This window comes from Dama dama, chromosome 23, assembly GCF_033118175.1.
Source record: "Dama dama isolate Ldn47 chromosome 23, ASM3311817v1, whole genome shotgun sequence".
NCBI lineage: Eukaryota > Metazoa > Chordata > Mammalia > Artiodactyla > Cervidae > Dama > Dama dama.
The window spans coordinates 80,335,700-80,363,020 of NC_083703.1; the positions used below are offsets into that span (position 1 = coordinate 80,335,700).

Below are 27,321 nucleotides of genomic sequence, written 5' to 3' on the forward strand. Positions count from 1 at the left end.
TGTGTAAAGCAGCCCTGGACACTCGCAGATAAAACAGTGAACACTATAGATATGGTTCTTTGCCCAGGGGAGCCCAGAGTCCAGCCAGTGTGAGATGCTAGTGAGCAGGTAAGTTACAGAAAACCAAGAGAAGGCCTGTTCTGGAGGAAGGGCAGGGGTGAAACAAGACTTGAGAGGGCCAGAGGAAAGTGGGGTGGGGGCAGGGCATTGAGGAAGCCTTCCTGGGGAGTAATGTCTTAGATGAGCCTTGAAGGATGAAAAGCTTCAGACAGTTTTCCCAACTAGTCTTAGTAAGGGCTTCCGTGGTGGCACTAGTGGTAAAGAACCCGCCTGCCAATGCAGGAGACAGCTTCCCCTGGGCTGGGAAGATCCCCTGGAGGAGGAAATGGCAACCCACTCCAGCATCCTTGCCTGGAGAATGTCATGGACAGAGGAGCCTGGTGGGCTACAGTCCATGGAGTTGCAAAGAGTCAGATACGACTGAAGTGACTTAGCACGTACACACGCAGCCTTGATAAATCTATTTAACCCATCAGCCAGTTCACCTGAAGTCATGACAGGCTGTGTAATTTATGGAGCCCCTTCCAGTATTTCAAGAAGGCAACAGCAGGTATTAAACCAACTCTGGGGTTCTTCTGAGCATGGGCCCCTGTCTGATGGCCCCAGTCTCATGCCCATAAAGCTGGTTGTGATAGTCGTCCTAGAAACGGATCCAGGCCCATTCAAATGAGAGTAGGAGAATTCTGCGCATTTAACACAGCACCTCTCGCAGTGTGGGTGCTCGAGGGAGGATGCTGAATGAGGATGGGCTTCATTAGCTGCGCCTGGGGACATGTGACCAGCATGGCTGTCTTTGAGGTGGCTTTAATGGATGTTATTAGATTTAAGCAGTTTATTTGAAAAAAATACACATATATGACCTTTTGGAAGAGATCTTTCCCACATTGTATCCTGAGAGTAGATGATGATAAACTGATGCTAAACAAAAAGTGATTTTTATTCAGGTTCATTGACTGCATTTTCAGAAGCTGCCACGCAATGAAATGTATACATTTTCCCCCCTGTCTATAAATCTGAGTAGTCCTGAATTGCCAAGTCAGGTAAAGTGGGTCCATGGGTAGCTCTTAAATGCCTTAAACCCTTGGAAATATTAGATCCTTCTTCAGCAGATGAGGTTTGGTGGTGCAGCTCATTAGCATTTGAACAAATTTGTGAGACTTTTAAGGCGTGTTGTTGGATTGAACTAAGTGGACTGATGCAGTGAATTCCAGACGGTAATGGCTCCATTTATCAAGGGAGCAGGTTTTAACATAATGCATAAACCTTTCTCACATGGCCATTTTACTATGCATTTAATTCTATTGCAACATGGTGCTTCAGGCAGAGGAAATGAAGAACTTAAACAAGGTTAACATTCCGAGAAAAGACTAGGGAAAAATCAATATCTCCCTCCTTCCCCAAATAAAAGATGATTTACAAAAATGGAGATCTATATTGATGACAGGGTCTTATAGATGACAAAATGTACCCGTGATGTTTTGTGACTGGGACATGAGCTGTCATTGCCTCTGAATTCATGTCGAGTTTCAGGGATCATGTTATAAAATTGTTTTAGTGGGATTAACTAAAGGTTATTAATTGAAAGGCTCTCCTATAGCTTTGAGATTTAAGGCCTTGAAGACTTTCGTGGCTTGTCTTTATTCTGTTTCACATTCTTTTTGACTTCAAAATGTTGTCTTTCTTCCTGTTTATGTGCACTTAAAAAGTGGTGAAGTAAGTATCTTTCCTCCCACTTGGGAAGATTTGCCAGAGCTTAGCAATCAAACCGGATCCCTTTGGAATACCCAGCCATTCAAGTCTTTTGTTTTGTCTATTAGCGGTTTAGCAACACCGTAACTCATGACGTTTGCAGATGTAGCGTCATGGCTGTCAGGGAGGCGGCTGGGGGCTCACGACTGCAGCCTTTTGGCCACTTGCTGAGAGAGGAGTTTGTGTTGTGCTGAGTGACACTTGGACGGAGGAGGATGCGGCTGTCCTAGTGAGCAGCTCAGAGCTCCAGCACAATGTGAATTTCCAGTTTCCCTGTTGAGCTGCATCCTTTCTGCCTTCCAGTGTTGTTATAAAAGCATTGCACACCAAACAGGTGACTCTTTACAAATGACTGTGGGTTCTATATTTATACAGCTATTAAGAACCTAAAGAAGTCACTTAAATTTTTCAGATATACCTCGCTGCATTTTATGAGGGGAAATATATGGTTTGGTGGCTTCATAAATTTAGGGGTTTTTGAAGGCTGTGGAATATATCCTTTACAAATGTCAAGGGTCCATGGTATATAACTTTTATTTTTCAGGAGATGCTACCCTGCTACTTTTAGATTGGAAATGCTTTGCTACTAATCCATAAAACAGCCCCACCGTTGCTCATTTCATCCAAACTACCTTCCGAAGTTATTTCTTTAAAAAGTCAAATCTTCCCAAATTCCCCATTTCCTTCCTGAAAATGCTTTTCTATACGATGCTTGGCAAGACTTGGGTATTAACAGCAAGAGTTATTCAGCTAAGCCAAATAGCCGAAAGTACACTGAATTTCCATCAGTCAAAAAATGTAAAGCTGGAACTTAAGGCAGGAGTCTGGCAATTAATCTTCCATCTTTGGAAAATTCAAAATTATATTCTAGGTAGTAAAAACAAGTTAGTGAAATAATATCTTGAATAGTGGGAGGAAAGTGACTAAAGGTGGTATTTCATAAAAATGAGCAAGGAATATTCAAACACCCTTCATATACACAGAAGTTGGGAAGATCCTCTGGAGGAGGAAATGGCAACCCACTCCAGTATTCTTGCCTGGAAAGTTCCATGGACAGAGGAGCCTGACAGGTTACAGTCCATGGGGTTACAAAGAGTCAGACACAATTGTGTGACTTTCACTTGGACGGTGTAAAATACTTGGAGGTACTAGAAGTATCCCTCTTTTCACTCCTCCTCACCTTGAATCTTTACATCCGTATACTGCCTCCAAGACATTTTCTCTAGATATTTCCATGCCTGGACCTTTCTCAGCATTGAGATCTCAGCTGGCATGTTACCTCCTTAGAAAACCTTCCCGGAACATCTTAGCTAAATTAACCAGCGCCCAGCTCTCTTCCTCGGGGGTTGGCAAATGACAGCCTGTGCTGAATCCAGCCTGCTTGCCTGTATAAGTAATAAAGCTCCTGTCAAAACCCCAAAGATAGGGAAATCAATGAGCAGGCTTTTCTCCATGCCAAGCGGCACTCAGGACTCAGGGCAGTTCGCTCTTCCTCTGAGGCTTTTCGTGGTCCTCCCAGTCCAGGCTGGGCACGGGCTGCTGTTTGCCTGGAGCCGCCCCCCTGTGTTTCTGTCCGTGTTGGAAGCTGACTTTGGTTGCTTGTGGTCTGACCCCTCTTCCCAGCTCCACGTCTGCACCTTATTGGCAAAGCCAAGGTCTTACTTTCCTTCCTTAATGCTTAACCCAAAATCATCACTGCAGAAACCCAAGGAACATTTGTGAATAAATGACTGACTAAATGCAATCATGAACCTTTTTTGGAACTTTAGACCTTTTGATGAAAACAGAAAAACAAACAAAAAAACAGCGATATGGTTGGAAACCTTAAATCCGTATTCTTTCTTCCAGGATGTGGCAGCAGCCTCCCTTTCTCTGCAAGGCAGAGAGGGGTGGCCCACACATCCGCAGAGCCCCTAGAGTATAGCCTCCAGTTATGCGGAACCAGCCTCTCTGACACTAATCTACGGGGGTAAAGAACCCACCTGCCAATGCGGGAGACGTAAGAAATGAGGGTTCGACCCCTGGGTCAGGAAGAGGCCATGGAGGAGGGCATGGAAACCCAGCCCAGTATTCTGGCCTGGAAAATCTCATGGGCAGAGGAGCCTGGCAGTTTACAGTCCCTGGGGTCGCAAGGAGTTGGACACAACCAAAGAGACTTAACACGCACACAGCCTCTTCTGAGCCTGGTGGTTTTTCAAAGGACACCCAGAATCTCTCCAGCAGAGGAGCCTAAGAAGTGTGAAGGGAAAGATACAGGATTGTAAATACAATAGCACACTTCTCGTCTGGGCTTTGCTAATCTTCCATATGGTGAGTCCAGGAAGCAGGTCATGGAAGTCTGGGAGATTTCCTTTGCAGAATTATTCAGCAAGATCAGCTCTGTGGACTGTTCTGGTTAACGTGTCACCAATCATAGAGCTTCTTCTATGGACATATCGTATTTATTTTCTATGCTCCTTTTGTGGATTCAGTTGAAAACACGATCTTAGAAGGTTCTAGAAAGACTCTAGGCATCTCAGTGAGAGTCTCTGAATGGCTTAATTCTCTGTACTTAGCAATGAAAAGATACTTTTTTTTGAGTAGAGCTTAAATTCCATTTTGAAATCAATAAATGTGCTTCCCTCACTTGCCTCAAAACTTGGAGGAAGGAGCTAGTTGAAATCAAGGTGATCAATCTTAAGTTCAATTCCCAACTTTTGCTGAGGTCATTCTCCGAGTTATTGGTCACATCATTTTTTTTTAATCCCTACTTAAGGAGGTTATTTTGGTCTAAAATTTAAAACTCATAAGCAAAAATTAGCAAAGCTTTTTTTAAAAAATGTGGACCATGTATCGTCTAAGAGATCTTTAAGGAGACAGGCATTTTAAAACTTCCCCAGAAGCTTCAAGGGAGAGTGAGAACGTGGGCTCTCAGAAGCTGCTTGCAATTGTCAACTAAGCCACACTGTCAGGCAACCTCGCTGATTTTGTCAGTTCATCTGTAAAATGGAAATCCATGGCTGATTCATATCAATGTATGACAAAACCCACTGGAAAAAAATAATAATAATAAATAAATAAATAAATAAATATCAAATATTAAAGACAAGTAAAAAAAAAAAAAGAAATTAACAGTGTCTTCCCCACTGAGCTTTTATGAGGATAAAACAAGATAGTCTACAGAAAACTGCTTGGCAAATCATAGGCTGCCACATAAACATAGACGATGATCACCCAGAGCTGTAGTGGGCGAGTTTCCTGAGCACAAAACAGTAAGCTAGAGAAAATTCTGGGTTAACACAAATACAGAAAGGAAAAAAATATAACCATGTAAATGATTATTTGGTGGCAATATTGTTTCAGAATATTGGCGAGTTAAAATATACACACATTTAACTTAGACGTTTACAATGATATGCACTTGGCAAAACATTTTAAATGTTATGAGATACTCTAAAATTCTGTTCTGCATACGTATTATATATGCACACTACAGTAGACATTATATACATTTTAACAAATATCTTCGATAGGGATATGCACAAAAACCAAGTTTAATTTATGAACAATGTACAGACTTTAAGGGTAGATCTTTAAACTCTGAATGTTTCATTACTTTTCAAAATCAACGCTTGTGGAAGATGAGCTCTACAGTGTAGTTCTATTTACTGAAGGAGGGGTGTTCTACACTGGTGTGTTGTGTTAAGGCACATACTTCTTATTTTCTCTAAAACTCCTGCCAGCAATTGTAGGTAAATGGAAATTATGTGTGTGTGTGTGTGTGTGTGTGTGTGCACGCATGCGCATGAATGGATATGTGTATGCAAACATCAAAACTGATTTGCCCAGGAACTCAATTTGAGCACAAAATCATAGGCATGAATATGCAAGGAAATTTGAATGTGTTTGTCAGCAACTGAATATTTGGCAAGGGGGAAAATTAAAATAGATTGCACTTAGAGCTTGGGAAGGAAGAATAAACACAAATTTACAGGTGAGTGTTAGCAAACAGCATATATATTGAATAGTAGTCCGAAACACAGTCATCTGAACTCGGTAGGAAATTGACATTCAGTTTGTGCTGGAACATATTAGAACTGGAAGCCTCAAGTTATGTTTCTCAATAGGAATACAACAAATTACTATATATATGTGGCAGGCACTTGGCTCTTCAGAGCTGGCAAGATTGAGGCATTTAAGCTAAAAATTTCAGAGAGGATCAAACTAGTGTTATTTTTGGTCAATCAGTAAGATAGTCAACAGGTATTTGTGACACAACCATTTAGCTATTTACTTTTCAACTCTGTGCTCGCCTGGCTTAGGATGGGAGAAAACCCGAAAACATTATAAGAGGGAACAGTAGATCTTCGACCCTGGCTTGGAAGGACAAATGGTAATAAACAGGGGCTCTGGAGTTGGACACACGTGTCGCCAAGTCTTAACACCTTTTATTCTCTGAAGTAGCTCCGCTACTTTACGTGAAGCTTAGGTTCTAAAGTCAGCCCTTTAGGAAAGAATCACAAAGAGTCAAAATTATCTTTAGAATTTCCTTAAATCTTATACACTTTTAAACCTTCTTCTTTATTTTGTGTTGCTAAGTTAAAAAAAAAAATTTGGAGCCTCTAAGGCATTTAGAAGATTGAAATTCCTTATCGATTAAGCCACACACTATAGAGACACACACACAGAACCGTGTCCAGTCTTCCCACACCCTTTCTATGCCCACTCAAGTTTGAGACTGTTCTGCCAAAGGAAGACCACGAAGGGACGTCTCTATGCAGATGACTGGACTTTTGAATCATCCTGCCTTTTGGATAATGTCGGTCCCTGGTGGGAAGGGCGTATGGAGAGACTCCTCAGGAGTTCCTGTTGGCCTGCAGGGCTTACTCTATTTGGTTGTAATAATAAGCCTCTCTAATCTTAAAACATGCTAACAGATTTATTTGGTGTTTTGAGGATTAAATGGAACAGTGGATGGCATCTTTCTTGAGGGTTAGGTTCAATAAAGAGTCTGTAAGTTGCATGTGCTGCATGACACAGCTTCATTTATGTGATCTTTGTCAGGGCTGTTCACCTCTTTATGCCTCAGTCATCTTATCTGCAGCATGGTGACCGAAATAAAACCTCCTTAGGGGAGCTGATGATGCAGATGATGCAGGAAGAGCTGTTAGCAGACAAGTAGCAAAAAATTAAAAGGCGGTAACTCTGATTAGGATGATCACAAGGCGGTGGTGGTGTTGCGATGACTATTATTTTATGCTTTGTGACTTGGGACTTGTTACCAGATCTTTCTGGGCTTCAGTCATCTCATCTGTCAAAAGGGAGCAAGATTGCTCTTCTCACTACTTTGAAGAGTGGCAGAAGGGACAGAGATAAGGAGTTTGAAAAGCATCAAAGACCATACATGTAGAAGGCAAAAGCAGAATAACAAAACATAATATTCAAATTCCAAGGAATCTGTTTCAAAGATGTTGCAAAACAGTGTGCTCTAAAGAACAAGATGTGTGGATGAGCAGAGATACTGTCAGGGCTGGTGACATCAGAGGTGGTTGAACGTGGCCCGTCCCCACCCCTGGGGAGATAGCTTCAAGTGCCTGCTCTTGGGAAGCAGGTACGGAACGCTCGCCATTGAACGCAGGGGCATGTGCGTTACTCCCAACAGATGCTACTATTGTGTAATAGACATAAATGCAGTGGCCTTACGTCCAAATGGCGAGAAACCTAACTTTATTTCCTCCTACAACTGCATTAAATTCTTATTATGAACACCTGTGCTGTTGGATGACAGAACTTGGCTGGAGTCAAATCAGGGGATCTGGGTCCATTCAGCCTCCTGGGACGGTGTCCAAGGACTTGGAGGTCACATGTGGTCCTGAGTTACGACCTTCTGTCTATACCAACTCCCACAGAATGTGCAGTTTCCCTTCTGATGTCTGGCTGAAGGCTATTCTAGAACGTCTAGTATTTTTCTAGCGATGTCTCAGACCCCCTTTCTTGGTTATAGCACTTAAGTATTTCTTCTAGTCTCCTGCTCCTGCAACATGGACTGGTGGAAGGGGCGTCTCTTCACAAGGCATGGAAACAGAAGGTTCTTCTGCTTTCAGACTCACCTGAAGGATTAACTTGCATGCTGTCCCCCACTTCACCCTACTGGGGGCCAAGGACTCAGTCCAGCAAATAGCCATTGGGAAGCAGAACACAGAGCTTCTTCTCCAACAGGCCGACGCCTAAGTGTCTAGGACGGCTTCTCCTTTACTAGCCCACGACACACACTCCTCTCAGCACCCAGGAATCCTTATCTTTTGGGTAAAGGGAAGTGGAGAGCGGAGGTGAAATGTCTTTGGCCTATCACTTTCAGGAGAGCTGAAGCTACTTTGTAAGAGGCTGGCATGTCTGCTTTAGAAATCCCCAAGACAAGACTTGGATTCCTTGGTCTGCAGGACTAGGACTGCCTTCTGCAGAGTGGGGCTGGGGAGACGCAGCAAAGGAAGAGCCCTCCACCCAGCAAGGGACCACTGCTCATACTTCAAAGGCTGTTTAAAAACAAACCCACCACTGGTGATTCCTGAAGGAGTGAGCCATGATATTTTGCCACAGTCTGCACGGCTGGACAAGGGCCAGTGAGTTCCTTTCTAATGTCGATGGTTTGCCTCCTGGAGACAGGAGGGCACTGGTGGGTCCAGATTCGACTGTCACTCGAATCACTGATTATTCCCAAAGAAACCAACTGATTTTTTTTTTCCCCAATCACATCCTATTCTGTTGCAGTCTTAAAGGGCATGAGAAATAGTTCTTTATGCTTTGTCATTCTCGAGCAGGTTGTTCATTATGTAAAAAGCAATTATAATTCACAGAAAAACAACTCCAAGTGTGAAATGGTGAAATACGTCATTGGAACGTCCCTGGAAGTCTCCAGTTGGAGTCTACAGATGACATCTTTGTGCGGAACATAAATAAATGTGCCCCAGTTGGAGGGGAGGTGTCAAAAAGCAGGCTGTCTCCTCCTCGCCCCCCACGTCCCCTTCCAAGAGTATGTATTTGGCGAATACCCACGCCAGCTCCCACGCCCAGACCCCACGGCGTTCCCTGGGCCGTCTCCGGAGGGTGACCCCTCTGTGTGACCCCACTCCACCTCTGACCCGCTCCAAACGTGGTACGTTCACTGTGTGGCCGAGAGGATAGTTTGAAAACGTGATGCGTCACTCACCTCCTTCAGAACTCCTTCCGTGACTTAAAATGAAGCGTTTTATTTTCATTTCATGTCATTATAGCGGCTTCCTGGTCGTCTCATAGGACTTCCCAAGCACACCATACTCTAAGTTTCTTTTTCTGAATTCTTTTATTTATTCCTTGATGATTATTTATTAAATACCTACTCTGGCTGTAGATCCTCTGCTTCAACCGCATGCAAATAGGACCGATATTTAAATGATCACAGAGATAAACTGCCAGCTATGGTAAAATGATACAGAAGGAAAGCTCTAAGAGGTGACAGGGGAACTAGACTTCATCGGCATGATCCAGGTGAACTTCACTGGCTCTTAAAATCTGGGAAACTTGTCATCGGCTTTTAGTACCTTGCTACTTTATTTTGACTTTTCAAAGAATTTGACTTTTAAGAATTCCAGATGTGGTTCTTCCCACAAAGAGCTGAGAGGCAACGGTTATCTCAACTTAATCTAGAGGAGGAACACCTAAGAACCCTCAATTAAAAAAAAAAATTAAAAAAAAAACAAGTAGAAGAATAAAAAAGAGAAAGGGAAGGGAAGGAAAAAGCCAAGTAAGCGTACGAAGCATCAGATTTACTGCTGAGGGAAGCGTCAGGGGCCATTTTATCTCATTTTGTTATTATTTAACGGCTGCACAAAAGAGAAGAGGCCCGAGTCCTCTGAGGAATAATGCATTAATCCTCATTAGGCCTCGTTCAGTTGGTGTGCTTTCTCCGCACCACGTGAAACAGGAAGAGATCCCTTCCCGAGAAGGATAAATGCGTTATCTCATAGCTCACCTACTCTGGAATACCTAATAGGCTGCGCTGGGAGTGTGTGTTGTTTATCATCACTGGAAAGGGCAAGACGGTTCCTATTGAGTCTGCTGGACCATGAGTGATTTATGGCGCGCTTTACCCTCAACTGTTGGGAGAGGCAGCCACATGGGTAGGGTTCCATCTGTGCCATATGCAGCCCCTTTAATTAATGATTTATCTTATTATCTTCCTTCCTGAAAGAGAGGGGGAAAAGAAGGTTTTACTTCTATCAGTAAGACTACCACCAGCCAAAGAGGATCATTGTCTGAATCCCAGTGACAAACAGATGATGGGGAACGTTCTGGGGGGAGGGAAATCCAAGGGGAAAACAGGCTAGCAAAACCCCTTGCTTCCTGAAGGAAACATTAGAAGGTGTTTCCTAATCCTGCCGCGCACAGGTCAACGTTTCCACACACACAGCACACACATCTGCTCACGTGTCCATAGAACAAGAGGGGAAATGTAAAGAGGCTCCTCTGGTTGAGGGAAGTCATTAATCCAATGGCTTGGCAGTTAGAAGCTTGAAAAAAGATGACTTCTTATTAACATGCAATTGTCACCACGTTAATAATGAAATATTGATCTGTTCCCGCTTAATGAAAATCAACTTATTCTAATTTACCCCTGGAAAGAGGACCACTTAGGGTCTCATTCCGACACCTTTGCATTGTCCATCTGTGTATTTTTCAATGGCATTTATTTGTTTTTGTCCATACGGCCGAGAACCAGAGAGGGAGAAGGGAACAATTCATATCAGGTCAACCCAATTTATTTTTCTTTCCTTCCTTCTTCGAAATTCAATTATTTGATTGAGCAAGGGAAACCTTCATGGGGACCTTATAACATACTAAGTTTTAATGGTGATTTTTATGATTAAATGATTACAATCTTTGTCAGTAAAAATACTATTACATTAGAAACGCAGAATCTTAGATAATCATTAACAGTCCTAATCTATAGCTCGACATTTAGCTATTTACAGGCATATACACATTGCAGTCAAGATTGAGTTCTCTTCATAAGATTTAAAGTCTGAACTGTGGAGAACAATTTTACATGGAGAAACTCTGTCTAATAGCCTATCTTAATTAGGTGCCAATTTTGTGAATTATTTCAGTTTTACAGTCACAGTTTTTCTACTCATTTGTTTACCTGTGATTTTGAAATTATCTGTGAAGCAATCTCCTTTGGATAATATGGAAATGAGCCAGTGACTATTGCCTTCTGAAAAGGTAGATCATTTTTACTTACAATTTAAAACGTAGATACTTTAAGGTCAGGCCTCTGTGGAAAGAATAATTCACAAGGGCTACGCTGTTATTTCACACTTGTACATTTATTACCCAGAGGCACACACCGAGTTGTGTGTGTGCATGCGTTTACCAGTGAAGTGGCTCTTATTACTTCTGTTAGATGTTGTTGCAAGGAGGGTCACATAAACATTTATATAGGTTTTAGAAAACAGTTGTTACTGAGGAAGAACCTTTTTGTGTTTACACAAATTCAGAACAAAGAAACATCGCTAAAGCTTCCCGTAATTGACATGTGGGCGTGTTTTTCAAGTCACTGACTGGAAGAAGTGAGTGTCTGAGATTTATTTTTGACAGGACTTAAATTACTGGTAGCCCGACACATTTTTGAACAATTACTAGACGCGGAGGTGTTTAAAGTAATGGGTACTGTTTGTCTGAGGGATGGGGAAGTTTCAAAACCGTTAGAACAAAACAATTTTCCTTTTGATTAGTAAGATGCTAACACTTACATTTATATTACTAAATTCACATACACAGTTGACGCCTCAAATGATAGTTTTATTTTGTTTTGTTTTGTTTTGTTTTGTTTTCTCGGAATGAAAGTCGCATTTAAAGAGAAAAACCCCTCCGCGTGACGACCTGGCGATCCGGGGATTCAGGAGCGGACTGGGCCTCCGCTCACCGTCAGGTCTCTCCTGCCTCTCGCGCTTGCAGACCAGTCCCCAAAGTACGCAGCGCAGAGAGCCTTGTTCTGCGTTGTTTCAAATGTCTCACAAACCGGGGCTTCGTGTTCATTAATTAGTGACTATCTTTAAGGAGCTCCTAGACATTGTTGAGCCAGTCATCTGAACTCCAACTGGAAAATTAAAATTCACAATTCAGAAACTGCTCGCGTCCCCAAAAGATTAAGCATCTACAGCTGCCGTAATTGGCAATGCGTCGATGTTTCAAGTGATCCAAAAAAGTCAAAGCAGTCGTTTCCTCCCTGCTTCTTTCCTGTTGGTGCCTCTAATGAAAATAGAGGCCTGCAGGGTTTCCAGCCCTCTTCTTTAGTTGTTATTGCGACTTCAAAAGGAGAGCAGGCTTCTGGGGTGGGGACTGTCACATGGACCTACCTGTGCTTGCAGTTCTTAAAGGTGCAGGTCAGGAAAACCTAGAGCTTGCTTTTTGATCAGACAAACACTGACGATGCATTTTATCACCCCTCCAAGATCTTTTTCCTCTCCCCTGGGTCCAGAGACATCCATGAAGTCATGTCCTCTGACGACTCCTAGAGAATGATTCAGTACTGAATGTATTTCTCTCTCAAAAACCAAACCAAAATAAATAATCCAAAAGAACCCAAACACACACACACCACACAAAAACACCCTCAAAATCCCTTTTGTCTTTTTTTATGGGAGACACAAAGAACTTTGCATTTGCCAGGGTTTAGATCATTTGTTCTCAACCTGGGGGTGATTTAGGCCACTCCCCCGGGGTCATTTGGCAATTTCTAAAGATATTTGCAGTTTTCAGAACTGGGGACTTGCTGCTGGCTTCCAGAGGGGAGAGGTTGGGGATGCTGCTAAACATCCCACAGGACAGTCCCCACGACAAAGAATTATCTGACTCCAAATATGCCTGGTGTCCAAGCTGAGCAACTCTGGTGGAGAGGCAGGAGGTAATGTGGGTTCGGGAATGTTCTGTGCTTCCATGCTGCTCTGGGTGCTGGGAATTTTTCCCCCTGACCTACACATCCAGATCAAGAAGTATCAAGAATGCTAAATCGGGTAGAAACAGTAGTTTAGGACGTCATTATCCTTCCAGTAGATGGAGGACATGTCTTTAAAGTTACACAGCCCATGTTCCCAGCTTCTTTAAAAGAACATAATGTGCAAATAAATATGAGTAGAAAGAGAATGTTCAGTGCAGACAACAAAGCAATACTGATGTGGCCATATTAACACCCACCCTGGGGGAGGGGCGGGGCTCCGACTACTTCCCATCTTAGAAGTGAGCCCTTTACCAGTGCTGCTCTCCGGGGCTCACGGGAGCCCTGGGAGGTGGGGTTACGAGGAGTAGACCTCACTCTCAGTAGGATTTCTGTCCCCTCCTTATTTTGTAAGCTTGCACAATAAGATTTTCCTACTAGTCTCCTTAGTCCTCACTACAACAGGAGAGAGTGAATCTAAATGATGTATTGTTCCTATCCTATTTCTAAGAACTCATGAAATCCATAAACTATCCATAGATTTTAATCAATATGATGAAAAATAACTGCTTTGGCTTCATTCCCCTCTTCTCAGATGGATATTTTGACATCATCCCTGGATGGTTTTCCAAAATTACATTGGAAAGTCAGTATTAGGCATTTGGAAAGTACAGGAATTGTGTGAGACTGGGACATTTCCTCTGGTTCACTGTGGGTCAAGCAGGTAAATTTTCTAGAAGGTGAGAGATTATCAACCTTGGGGAGGAAAGGAACATTTCTTCCATGCATCCTTTCATCCACCCATCCTTCCATCTATCCATTCATTCATCCAACTATCCATCCATACTTCCATCCATCCCTTCCTCCATCCATCAGTCCAGCTTTTGTCTTCTTCCATCCACACAAATGGATAGAAACACATCTGAAATAAATTCAACAAAGATTAGGAATTATTTCTAGAAGCTGGAATGTTAGATGACTTTTAAATTTTCTTCTTTATAATTTTTATTGCTTAAGCATAGTAAGTATGAGTCATTTTTAACAATGAGATTATTATTTTTTAAAAGGAAGATGGCGAAATGAGATGAGCTAATGGACACTTTTCAACAGTCCAGGAAAACTGTCTTAATAGTTAAAAAGAGTGCTTCCCATCTTCTATTAACTCTGTTCTGCCAAGTTTAAAAAAAAAAAAAATGGTCTATTTTCAGTTTGGGGTATAGGCTGATTGATGTAACTTTTCATTCTGAAATATGTATGTTTAATTATAGTTTTCCACTGACCTCAGTGTTTGTTACTTTCACTATACATTAGCTAAAAGTAGAGACCATTTATCACAAGGATTGGTTGCAGGATTTCTCTGGGCCGTGATTTTGCTACAGACAATGAGATTTCCAAAGAAATGAAAGATGCGTTTCCAAATTTTAAGGAATCTGTGTGCAGTCTGACAGTAGAGACAAGAAATGAAGGAATGATCTTTGCCTTACCAATCTTGGTTTATAAGTGACATGTGTGTAACTTTTCATACCTTGATAACTGTCTTGGTAAACTCTTTTTCATCTTTTTAAATTTCTGGCCAAATGTCACTTCTTCAATGGAACTCTCCTTGACTACTCCTTGTGAAGTTAAATGTTTCCTCCTCTGATTGAAAAGTTCAATGTTTCCCTTTTTTTTCACTGTCTCTTAATATACCTAGTGTATGAAAAGTATCCCATTGCTGAAATTATGTCCTTGCAAGTCTGTTCATCTACTGGATTTTGACTTCCCATAGGGCAGGAGACAGGATCCATTGGTCTGTGTGTCCCCAAGACTTCTCGTAGGGCCTCAGTTACTCGCCAGGAAATGAGCTGGCCAGAAAGCCAGTCAGAAGGAGACCGGTGGTGTGAGATTGTAAAAATCAGAGAAATGTGTAGAAGGTCTAGGTAACAGTGAGCTTGGTAAAACTTCAGTTTTTTTGGGAAGTTCAAATTTACACTGGCCAAACAGGGAGACAAAACTTGCAAAACAATCAATGAAGAAAACAGCGATTCCTGTTTTTATTGAGTTTCAGGGACTTATAATAAAGGAATATTCAAGTTTGGAAAAAGCTTCATGGGAAATATAGGTGTTAGTAATTTTGTAACCAAAAAATTAGGGCATACCGTCTCTGTGCCAGGGAGGGTGCCGAAGGGGTCAGCTCATGCATCACTCCTTTTTCAACAGAGGTAGATGTTACTAGGCCCATTGTACAGATGAAGCAGTTGAGATTCAGGGAAGTCACACAGCCCGTTGGCCAGAGCCCCAATCTCTCCCAAGGTATTTGGCCTTGAAGGTCAATGTTCCTCCCCCTCAACCACAGCTGTTTCATGTCCTCTCTGTCCCTGGCATTTCCTCCGTGTGGAAAGCTTTGAAAAGGCTCCAGTCACATTTTGAAATTCCATGACAAAAAATTGAATGTCGTCCAAAGCATAGTTTAGGATTTAAACATCCCTGTCAATCCTGGCTGTCATCACCAGGAGATTTTTATCCCAACAATAGATCACTGTGATGTGCTTGGCCTGAAGGGCCCTGGGCTGTTAAGATAGGAATCTATTGAGTAATGCAAATAAATTTAAAAAAAGACAGGTAGTCTCAGACTTTCATTATTGCCTTCTCTGCCATCAGGCTCACAGTCAGCTCTGAGCAAAACATACTCCTTTTTACCATTTTAATAATCTGTGCAATGGGGATGAGAGAGCGTGGGGTTTTCATCCAGCTGGTGTTTTAATCACTTCAATGATTCATGTAGTTTTTTAACACAGATGTGACTGGAGTTGAAGGAATAAATAAGGACACCAAGGAGATTTGCAGTCAGATTATGGAAGCGCCAGTCGCTGAGCTAACAAAAGAGCCTGGTGACAAGTCTAGAGTACCAGTCTCGGACATAAGTAACTGTGGGTAGATAGGGAGAAGGAGCATCGCAAGTGCAGAGGCCCCAGAGGGAAGTGGGTTTAGGCAGAGTGTTCTAGAAACAGAAAGCAGTCTGATGTGTCTGGTGTGTCTGGTGAGAACACAGCTGAGACCTGAGGCTGAGGATGGGCACAGGGGTAGGGTGGTCAGCGGACCCAGATCACAGGGCACTGAGGGCGTCTTGGGATGTGGGACTTTCGGTGTTAAAATCAGGAGAGCCCTGCATGAACTCGGACAGGGTGGTCACCCTCGGCAGCAACCAGGTTACCCCAGCCCGGGTAGACCATGCAAGGAGTTTGGACCGTCCTTTTTGGGCAGCGAGAGAGCATGGATGTGTTTCAAGCCGGCAAACCCTCAAGGCCGTTCTGCAGGCAGACTGAATCTCCTGCTCTGTGTTTTAGGCAAGCCACCCACCCCTCCTGACCTTAGTCTCCTTATTGGGAGTAAGAGGCGGTTACCCCAGATGGCCCTCAAGGTCCCTGTCAGCTCGGAGATACTATGACGCTTTCCATTTCTTTCTGTGGATGGGACAGGACCATGAGGAGGTTCTGAGCAAAGGAATAACTCAATTATCTTTTCAAGGAAGGCTAATCTGGCAGTAATGTACAAGATTCTTTGTAGCAAAGAAACATCTGAAGAGAACCATTGAGATACTGTAACAATCTAGTCAAGAGATGAGGGGAGTATGGACCAGGGCGTGAACAGAAAGGATGATGGAGACAGGAAGGAAGGATGCAGGGACAGTAACAGGAAAAATGGCAGGACTTGATAACCGATTGCATATAGCTGGTGATGGAGTTAGTGAAGTACGGTTTCATTCATTTACCCTCGTCTTCAACTTGCTGGGTGTGTGTCCGCATGTTGGACGCTGAGGATGTGGGGATGAGACAGACCTTGACTTCGTGAAGCTCACAGTCTCGTGGAGAAAACCAGTGTCAGGCTGCACATTCCAGATGTGCTCAGTGCTCTGAAATGAGTGAGGATGCTTCACAAGTGACGGGTGGAGGCCAGAGGGCAGGGAGACCCAGACTAGAAGTTGAGAAGGCTCACTGAGATGAGTGATCTTAAAGCTCACAACTAAGATGTTAGGAGTGAATTAGGCTGATGGTGGGAGGAGGGCAGACCAGGAGAGAGCAAACCTCAGAGAGGAACTCTCTGGACTCTAGGACAGAACTTACCAAGGACAGGATGCCAAAAAAAGTTGGCACATTTGATGGACTTAGAAACGTCTGGTGTGGCTGAGGACTAGAGAAAGTGAGTGTTAGTCACTCAGTCGTGTCTGACTCTTTGCGACCCCATGGACTGTAGCCTGCTAGACTTCTCCGTCCATGGAATTCTCCAGGCAAGAATACTGGAGTGGGTTGCCATTTCCTTCTCCAGGGGATCTTCCCGGCCCAGGGATGGAACCCAGGTCTCCTGCACTGCGGACAAATTCTTTACCATCTGAGTCACCAGAGGATCCTGAAAGGTTGGACAGGGTCAAATTATAAAAGAGACTGCCAGACACAAACCCATGTTGGACACAATTCTGAGAGCAATGGGGAATCCTTAAAGAAAGGGTCATAAACAGGACCCCCTGTACTGAGTTTTGAATATTTGTATCAAGGAGATTAGTGGTATTCCTAAGGGATCTGGGACTCAGAGGTGAGTGTACAGATACATTTTGGTGGAAAAGCAGGAGAGAACAAAGGAATAATGTGACCAGTTGGAAATAGTCCCCAGGGTATCGGAGATATGGAACCATAAGCTTGGCAGAAAGATCAGTGGTAAAAATAATACCATCAGGGTCATGATGGAAAAGCCAATCAGAAGGGAGGAAGACTCAGGAGGTTTGGGTACATGGAAGCCAAAAATGAGTCACTCAGAAGGGGCAGTGGAGACATCAAATGCTGAACCAAAGTCAAAGAAAAACAAAGCCTGACTAAAGGCCAGTAAGTGTGGCAATTAATAGATCATTTGTTATCTCTGAAAAGGAGGTTAGTGACTAATGTTTGGATTACATCACTTTGGACAAAATTAATAATGAATTTCCTGATATTCACTTGCAAAAATGCAATGGAAACTGGCTACTCACTCTCCCTGTCTTTTCTGAAAATTCTCAAATTTGCAACCACTTTAATCTTCTCTGAGTACTGCAGCAGAAGATTGAAATGTGCTCTGTGTACAATGCGGGTACGTTTTTGTTACCCAACCCCTCATCTTTCAGGTGTTTGGAATGTCAGTGTCTTGGACTTCCTGAATGCCTAGGCATGGAGTTCACCCGACGGCCTCAGGGGGCTGAGCCGTAAGAAGGAAAGGGGAACGAAGTGAGGGGTTTATATCATCACTAATCTAACGTTACACTAGCAATATGTGTGCAAATATTTACAAAGAGACATTTCTATAAGCCAAAGATCTAAACCCCAGATCTAAAAACATGTGGGGACAGAGCTTTACTATTAGGGAGATTACTCAAAATAGGGAGTATAATGTGGATTTAAGCACTTCATTTCAATAGCATTGATTCCTAGGCATTTTTTAACACTTGAAATATCAAGTAATACTTGTTTGTTGTAAGAAGTTTGCCAAGTTCAGAAAACTGTAATTTGCCTGACATATACTAGACACTCTTTAAATGTTTCATGAATGAATGAATGAACAGAAATGATTTAAAACAACAGTGGATTGGAGGACGTAGTCATATGGAGGACATAATCGTATTCAGGGTTTTGCCATGTTAACAACATTATATTTGGCCTTTGAGCCTTAGGGAGTTATAGGCTTTAATCAGGGGATTTTATAGACAGATTGTCTTTAAAACATTACTCCGGCTGCCGTGTTCTGGATGTCTTGCAGTAAAATGTGGCTGAATGCAAAGATGCTGTGAGGAAGCTAGTTCGGTAGGAAGGTGGGGAAAATGATAGCTTGGACTAGGCTATTGGCCATAGAGATAGAGCGCAGTGAGTGGAAGGAGATACACTTAGCGGGTAAAGTCAATAAAACTTGGGTATTTTGTCAACAGAGGGGCTACTGGGAATGACAGAGGGGGGGAACCGCTAAGTGTGAGATCATTGTGAGATGCTGGAGAGCTGTGAGGAATACCCTGAGTGCTCACTACACTGAGTTCACCACTCAGATATGTCAGCTTGAACATCCCAGCCAGTAGGATGTCATGATGCCCTGGCAGTGCGCCCGCTTGTCCAGAGAGAGAATATAAAAACCCAGAGGAAGGCCAGTCTTCAAAGGGGTCAGGGAGAAAGAACCCACCGAAGCGCGGGGAAGGAGCCTTCAGAAAGGTTAGAAGGAAATCAAGGCAGGTTGGCTTGGCAGGTGGGAGACAAAGCGAAGAGTGTTCCAAGAGGGCAGGAGCGGTAAACCCTGCCGGGAGCTCAGGAGGCGCCAGCGGGCCAGGGCCCCGCCGCACGTGGCCACGGGGAGCTCTGGGGTGAACGCAGCAGAAGCACCCTCAGCGGCCCCTGGGAGGAGAAGCCAGGTTGGGCGGGCGGAGGAAGGCGCGGCGGCAAGAAGGAAGCGCGGCGGTGCGGCCACCGCCCGTGGGCTGACAGACGGCAGTGTGGCTCAGTGCTGCGGTCACCCTGCGCATTCGGGACCCGCAGAGGAGATATCCGGGATGCACGACCCCAAGCGCTCAGCTGCCGCGTGGGGTGGGTGCCAGGTGCTCTTGCAAATAGCTGGAGCTCGTGCGTGTAGCTAACTACGTGGATATCAACCAGGCCTGTGCTGTGAGGAAGTCACAGTAAAGGTGTAAATAAAAAGAACCGCTTGCTGAGAGCTGACTCTGTGCCCCGTGCCCTGCTAACCCCTACCTGCTGTCTCTCACTGAATTCTCACAAGAGCATCCCGAGACTTGTATTAACCCCTTGTTACAGAAGGGAGAACCGAGGCCCGCAAAGGTCACGTGCCCAAGAACACACAGCTGTGAAGAGGATCCTGACCCTGGTTGGTCTGGTTCCAAATCCAGGTCGACCCCTAGGTTATGCAATCTCGTCTAGTTGGGGCTTCCCAGTGAAAACTTACTGCCTACTTTCTGGAAATCCGACTGCCTTTCCAAACTTGTTCTGCTTACCTAATTTGATAAGAAGCATTGAGACTTGAAAAGCAATTGCATAGAACGATTTTAGTCTTAAGCAAGTGAATACATCCAGAGCTCTGATAGTGCCAGACGTGCAGAGAACCTTGCGTGGGTGTTACCTGTTCTTACTAAAAGGCTCCGGAGAGAAACTGCCCTGCCCTTCTCCGGGGTTAATCAAACATTGTGAGTAGCAGCACCAATCTTTCCCCCCAAGGGCAGCTAAAATCTTACTTCTTATGGAATAGTTTTCAACTTCTACTGAAGGAAGAGGATGGCATTTCCTGACTTTGTTCTTAAACTCTTTACAGGAAATGGTATTGTTGTAGGCAAGGACAAAGGTACAATGTGAAAACATGTAACAGATGTTATCTATTGACCTTGTAGGAGAGCCCTTTAACATCATATCATTTTTGCTGATCTAGAGCAGCAAAGAGATTGGCCACCTGGCTAAATATGCCTGCTATGATTTGGGGATTGAACCTGACTCCAGTTTAATTGAGGTGGCCTTGACCATCAGGGACAGTGACACTTCATGAGTGCCCACTGTGTCTTTACCAACATCAGCTTCCGCAATCCTTATGATACAGTCTGTTCTGCTATAATGCTTCTGAAAATAGGAATCTGTTCCTACATGATTGATACACTTGAGCATCGTAAGGATTTTGCATTTGTGTATGTTTGACTTCATCCGATTGACACCGAAAACTGCACACTTCTGCATCAAGCCACGTTGTTACTGTTGTTTGGACACCCCCTGGACTGTAGCCACCGGGCTCCTCTGCCCACGGGGTCTCCCAGGCAAGAATACTGGAGGGGGTTGCCATTTCCCTCTCCAGGGGATCTTCCTGACTCAGGGATGGAACCCGTGTCTCCTGAATTGGCAGGCGGATTCTTTACCGCTGAGCCACTGGGGAAGTATCTAGCCACATAGAGATGCATTAAGGCACACATGGGCCCACCTTGAATATGTACTGCCTACCAACGAACCAGGCCTGTTACAAGCCACACCCATCAATGTCTGGTGATACAACTTTCTACTCAATTTCAGATAACCCACCACCCACCACTTCACAGTAACTCACAGCTGTAACGCTGCTAGCATGCACTTCTGTAAACCTTTTTCAAGATAAAATGTCACATTTATTATAGTGTTTACGCATTTTTTAACCATTTGATGTGCAAAGCAGTGCCATCATTCTTATTAGGTGCCTCTTATTTTATTATTTGTTACTGACATAAGCATTGTGCTCCGAGGTCCGTTTTTCTTCCCCACAAGCTCTGTGGATTTATTGTGTGATTTGGAATAGCGTGGTTCCTTTTAGAAACATGCATATGCCTTGTAGCACACTGACCTTAAGTAAGAATGGGGCAGATACTGTGCTTATTCCTCATTCCACACAAAAGAAGGAAAAGAGAAGGTGAATAACTTACCTAAGGTCACCCACGGCTGACTCCACGTTTGTCTAATTCCGTCACCCCCTTACCTACGACTGTCTTCTGTCACCTCCCTTACCACCTCTAAAAGGTCTCCAAGCACCTTGAAGTGGACAGTCATTGCAAACCAGCTTCAACATTATGAAAACAAAACTTTTCCAGAAAGATCTTATTTCAAGATGATCCATACACCGATTTGAATCCTCTGTGTATTTTTAAAATCGAGTAGGTAATCTCCTTTGTACATACTAAATATGTCCCATTCTGCTCTACCGTTAATAAATTTTTCTCATTTGTGAGAGCTGCTGAATAGAACAAGCGAATTGTTTTACCCAGTAGGTGGTAGCGCAGTAATGAAGCATCCTCGTGATTAAGTCGAGTTGGAGCTTCTTATCTTTCTCACTGAGTGGGAGGCACCATTAGTAGTAAAAGTAATTACCTGTGTAGAACACGCTGATTGCATCAAGTCCCTACTATATGCCACTAAGATAGTCATCTCAGTTTTAGAGCTTCTTAAGAGATCTTCATTTGATGTTAATTTTACACTTTTAGCAAAAGTACATTATTTTTGGAAAACACCATGTTAGCTGGACTAACTCATTTTTTAGACCTCTTAAAGGACTTCTCCCCTGGTTATTCCCTCGTAAAAGGCCTTTCCCCTAAAATAGCACTTCCAAAGAGCACACTGAACAAAGTTGGAAATGATAAGCTGTGTAAATGTTAAAGGGTCAATTTGGCAAGAGTTGACTTTACGTGGGGGTTGAAAAACCTGTGCTTTCATCTTGGAAGTCACCAAGTCCATTTTGTAAACCTGGTGGGAACTTAAGGCAATAATTCCTAAGAAATTGCCCATGCCAAATCTTGTTAAGTGTTGTATTGGATGGTTTCATTAGACTTCAAATTCTGCTCTGATAGAAATATTAGAAACGGTGTGCTTGGGTGGATTGAGGCAAGCCCAGAGATTGACACGTAGGGGTGGTAACTCAGGAGAAAACTCAGCAAAGGAATTTCAGAGGCCGGAGCTCCTTGCAGTTCCAGCTGACCGGCAAAATGACCACAGCCTGCTCCCTACCCTCCATCTGTAAAACCAGCAGCTCAAACACGCTTCCCGTCCAAGTCCACATTCCTATATGGGCGCACAGCTGAGTTCCTCACTGCATCTGCATTTACGGTGAGACATTTGACCAATAGTTTGGTAATTAACTGCACACTAAACCTTTGTGTTTGTCAGCCTGCCCCTAAATGCACTTGTCAACATTATATTTACCCCAAATATCACCTTCCCTAGGCAAGTAGACGTTAGTTGTAGGCCTGACACATGGTATTCAGGCTTGTAATTTATTTTATTTTTTTTTAGGCTTGTAATTTAAATACACCTGCAAAAAATGATTATGAAGCCTCACGTGTATACTGGTTTGGTCCATATGACCAAGGTTGGTGGCCCCTTATTCACTTTATCCACTTTCTTTTTCACTGCTGCCCACATCAGAAAACCCAAAGAGGACTGTCAGATGTGATTCAAGTACCTGAAAAGAACAAACAGCTTCCAAAGTCAGAAGTTCAGGTTCAAAGCCTGTTCCTGTCATTTTTTATTTGTGAGACATTGGGCAAATTACTTAACTGATTGAAGAATCAGTTTCCTCATCTGTAAATTGGGCACAACAGTAGTGCTTGCTTCATAAGATTGTTATGAAGATTAAAATCAAATGAGATAGTATGGAGTTTGCTTTCTTTTTCATACTGGAAGGAATCATAAAAACCTCCAGAAAAAAAGAAAAAGCATCCAGTTTGCAGTTACCCTTTAGAAGAACAAATGGGGTGTTGTTTCAATGCCTTTTTTTTAATAGCAACCTTTCTTGCCTACCTGAATTTTTTAACCATAAAGCATTTATTACCTTTCTTTTACTTTTGTTTTTTAATGTCTTTTGATTTTTCTCAGGTGAAATCATAGCTTTCCTTACTATTGTTTGTTCTTTAGGCTTTCCCGATTTAAAAAATGATTAATAAAATATTATTAAAAATTAAATAAGAAGATATAGTAAGGTGTTTCTCATAATGCCTGCCATGGAATAAACATTAATCAATGTGACCCTAAGTAATAATATCACCTGTAACTATGAAAATCTTATAATGCAGGAGCAAGGAACGGTGGGATGCAGAGCAGTTACTCTAAAGACATTCTGCTTAATTTCCAGCCCTTGAATCATGCAGCAGCACTTGTATATTGGTTAAATTGCTTTTTGAAGAATTGTACGAAACTAAGAATTATTTTTGTATTGGAGTTATATTGTGTTAAAGAGTGTTTAAAGCAATTTGGACATTCAAGTGGACTTTTAGGGTTTTTTTTTCTTTTCCACTGTGATTTTTACTGTTTTGCATTAGTTATGCTGAGATACAACCTAAAAATATGTCATTAGCTAAAAACTGAATGAGGTGTTGTCCACACAGAACCAATAATATCAAATTTGCTGACTAAACTCCCAGGTTGGTTAATAAGGGGCATCCTGCTTAAAGGTGAGCATTTATGATCAAGACTGACTCAATTTCATGTTTAATTTTTTAAAACTTATTGGTCCTTTTCTTTGTTCTTATTCATTTATTCCTTTGTTCTCACTGATTCCTTCCTTTGTCTCCTTCCTTCCAGTATCTAATAAGCATCTCTTGTGTGTTTTAAAATCAGAAATCAAACTCAGTTCAAACTCTTCTTAAGCAAATACCCTTAACTAAAACAAAAAGCAGGGCTTTTTGAACAAATGTTTAGCTTTTGCTAAAGCAATTTATTGAGAGTGTAAATTACTGATTTTCTCTACAATAAATAGTAATTACCATTTACTAGACTTTTAAGGCAAATAAAGCTGTGTCATCCCTCTGGGTCTCTGCTTGCTTCCCTGTAAAATGGGATAACTTTCTACTTCATTCTATATCTGAGGAATTTAGCTCTGCACCAGCTCCCGGTGGGTTGGCTGTGTGTATCAGTGTCAGTCACTCAGTCTTGTCCAACTCTTTGCCACTCCATGCACCATAGTCCGCCAGGCTCCTCTGTCCATGGGATTCTCCAGGCAAGAATACTGGAGTGGGTTGCCATTTCCTTCTGCAGGGGGTCTTCCTGATCCAGGGATTGAACCTGGGTCTCTTGAATGGCAGGCAGACTCTCTACCATCTGAGGCACCCGGGAAGCCCTGGTGGGTCAGCTAAGCGGTGATGATAGACACTTCACCATCAGTGACAACGTCTTGCTACTCATGGAGAATCTGAAATAGGACTCAGGCTATTGGCAGAAGAATGAGGAAACAAACCCAGACTGACTGCTTAGGAGCAGGGTCCCTGTTCTTAAAGTAGGACAAAACCGATGTGTTTAGCACTGTCATCTGCTGAAAACTTACTTTAAGTCCTAGGCCCCAGGTCAAGACATCATATATATTACGCTTTATGTATCTCTTTACTATTCCCATTTTATAGACAAGGAAGAAGCCTTCTGAAAGAAGGCAAGGACTCCTCTCAAAACACTGCTGGCAGTGAGCTCCCTGAGGGCAGGCAGTGGGCCTTGTGTCTCCTTAGTCATTTAGTCCTGTCCTTTTCTTTGCAACCCCATGGACTGGGTAGCCCACCAGTCTCCTCTGTCTATGAGATTCTCCAGGCAAGAATACTGGAGTGGGATGCTGTTTTCTTCTCCAAGGATCTTCCTGACCCAGGGATCAAACCCATGTTTCCTCCACTGGCAGGCAGATTCTTTACCACTGAGCCACCAGGAAAGGCTGCTGGGGCTTATGATTTGTTTCAAGTTTTCATTGGGAACTTACTATGTTCCAGGCTTTGGATTAGACTGGGAATTTAGAAGTGAACAGGCCACATTTCTACTCTCGTGTCTTTACAATCTGCTGGGGCTGGACAGACCACAGGGAAGTGCAGTGACTAATTTTTTTGAGCCTGTGAAGGAAAAATTCAGGACCTTATAAGGCCTGTTTGTCTCTGTCCTTAAATCACTAGCAAAGAATTGGCATTAAGTGAATGTCTGATTTGAACTGAATTGAGGACACCAATTTTAACCCTTCATTTCACTGGTGTTCCTCCAGTTTTAAGTGGCTTTGTTCTGCTGGACTGACAACTTTGTCCCCAAAACACAAAATGAATAACTAAATAAAATTTTTGTAAACAATTTCCATCTAAATGAAGATTTTATGGCTTTCAGATACCTATAAAATTCCCTTTCCTCAGGTGAATTCCCCTGTGCTTTGAGGTATGGCATTCTTTCAAAGTGTATTTATGCCCAACAACATCTTAGCTTCCATCATTAATTGAAGACCCTGTCCGAGGGAGAGAGTGTTCTGGAATTTCTGGGGCCTATGGATTCCATCCAAAATTCCACACACAACTCGAAGACGCCCCAGCTGCCACTCACCTAGATCAGAGTGTCCAGCCCTGCTTGTGAAATGCTGCGGTTCAGCTTCCAGCCGTATCAGGAGTGCTGCGCCCGAGGACAGCAGTTAGGTGGTTTTGCGTCCTCCGCCTGGCTTGGGCACGGCTTCCTGAAACTGCAGGTCGCAGCAACAGGGCTTTGGCTGCCAGGGAGAGAGAGCGTGAGGCTTTCTGTGGCTCCACCGCCCACTCTCCTTGGCCCTGGCACCCTGCAGTCCACTCGACTCCTCGGTGATACCTTTTTAAACCTCCCCATTACGTTCAACAGCATGTCAGCTGAGAGCTCAGGCTTACAAGATCGTGTCCAACGGGCCACAGTGTCTAAAATAAATGTTAGCTCATAAAACATACGTGGCACATCTATGGGGCCCAAGCAAAGCCCACAAGGGGAAAAAAAATATTAAGTGAGCTTGTTTAACCCAGGAGTGACAGGTCTAGGAATGGGATTTAAAGGAAAAAAAAAAGAGTTCTTTTAAATTGCAGGCAGGCAAGTAAGTTGAAAAGGAAATATAGGTTTTGCCCCATAATGGAAAGTGATGAATCCGGATTTTTTCCCAGGGCTTGGAAAGTCGGTCTTCATAAGTCGGTTCATTTATTCAACAGCCTTTATGGAATATCTGTTACATGCTAGCCACTACACCTGGCATGGCACATAAATTTTTAACATTTTAACTATAAGTTTTATTTGAAATTTAAAGAAACATTGAAAATAAACTATTTTTTAACCAGTCCTACCAAACACTTAAAACATAATTTGGGAATGTTAAATATTAATCCTTAATTCAAAAAAATGATATTCATAGACTACCTCTTGCTGTTGGCCAATATGAAGTTTACTTACATCTAATACTTTTTATAAGCTTAACCCTTAATCCTTCCTAAAATTCAATGACTATGACTTAACTTCATAAGGTCAAGCAAATCTTTTATGTAATACCCCGGATAACTTTTCAGATACAAAGCATTTATACCAGCAAGGAAATTATTAAAACATACATAAATTTTACGGAAGGGCTTGATTCAAAGGCTGTCTGTTAAGAGATAGATGGATTTCCCCCTAGAAAGCACACATGCACACAAAAACAATTGAATATAGATGCCCTTGCATTCTTTTATGGTTATGTTACACAGAAAATTGAAAGTTTATAAATGTCATTCTATTATGTATGAACTGGAAAAAAATATATATATATATATATTTTAAAATGTCCTTGAAGACACAGGAGAGTGGGATGTGTCTACGTTAAGGGACTAAAAGGCTTTGCCTTTAAAGAATGCACTGCCCAGTTGAGGAACCTGAGATTAACCATTTAAGCAAATAGATATGATTTTTGGACAGAGACGAAAGCTATAAAGATATCATGCCAGATCATAGGATGAAGGGTCATCTGCAAACTCTGTGATAAGCTGACGTTTAGATGAGTCGCAGAGAGTGAGAATAAGCTGTCTAGATAAAGAGCAAGAAGGAAACCTCCTGGTCAGTAGGAGCAGCAAGTGCCCAGATCATGCTGAGGAAGGTGGGCAACCCTCAGGCCTCTCTGCCGGTGGTGGGATGGACGGAGGTGGGATGTGGTCCCTGGAGGCGGGTGCGCTGCTGTTTGATACCAAACAAGGCTTTCCTTCTAATTGACAGAACTTAGGCCGCCGAGTGCAATCAAGAACCTGGCCTTGGGTTGGCATGGAGGGCACCTTGGTAAGACCAGGAATGCCACTT

General features: G+C 42.9%; 1 protein-coding gene and 1 long non-coding RNA gene across 4 annotated transcripts in view; one reads left to right on the forward strand and one right to left on the reverse strand.

The window, feature by feature from the left end:
* TSHZ2 (teashirt zinc finger homeobox 2) overlaps positions 1-27,321 on the forward strand; it is a 480,973-nt gene that overhangs the window by 86,032 nt on the left and 367,620 nt on the right. The gene's annotated exons all lie outside the window — the stretch shown is intronic.
* Positions 11,676-25,671, reverse strand: LOC133044508 (uncharacterized). Its single transcript, XR_009689956.1, has 3 exons — positions 25,591-25,671; positions 12,183-12,337; positions 11,676-11,923 (listed from the first exon to the last, which is right to left on the reverse strand). It is a non-coding gene; the product is annotated as an uncharacterized LOC133044508 (long non-coding RNA).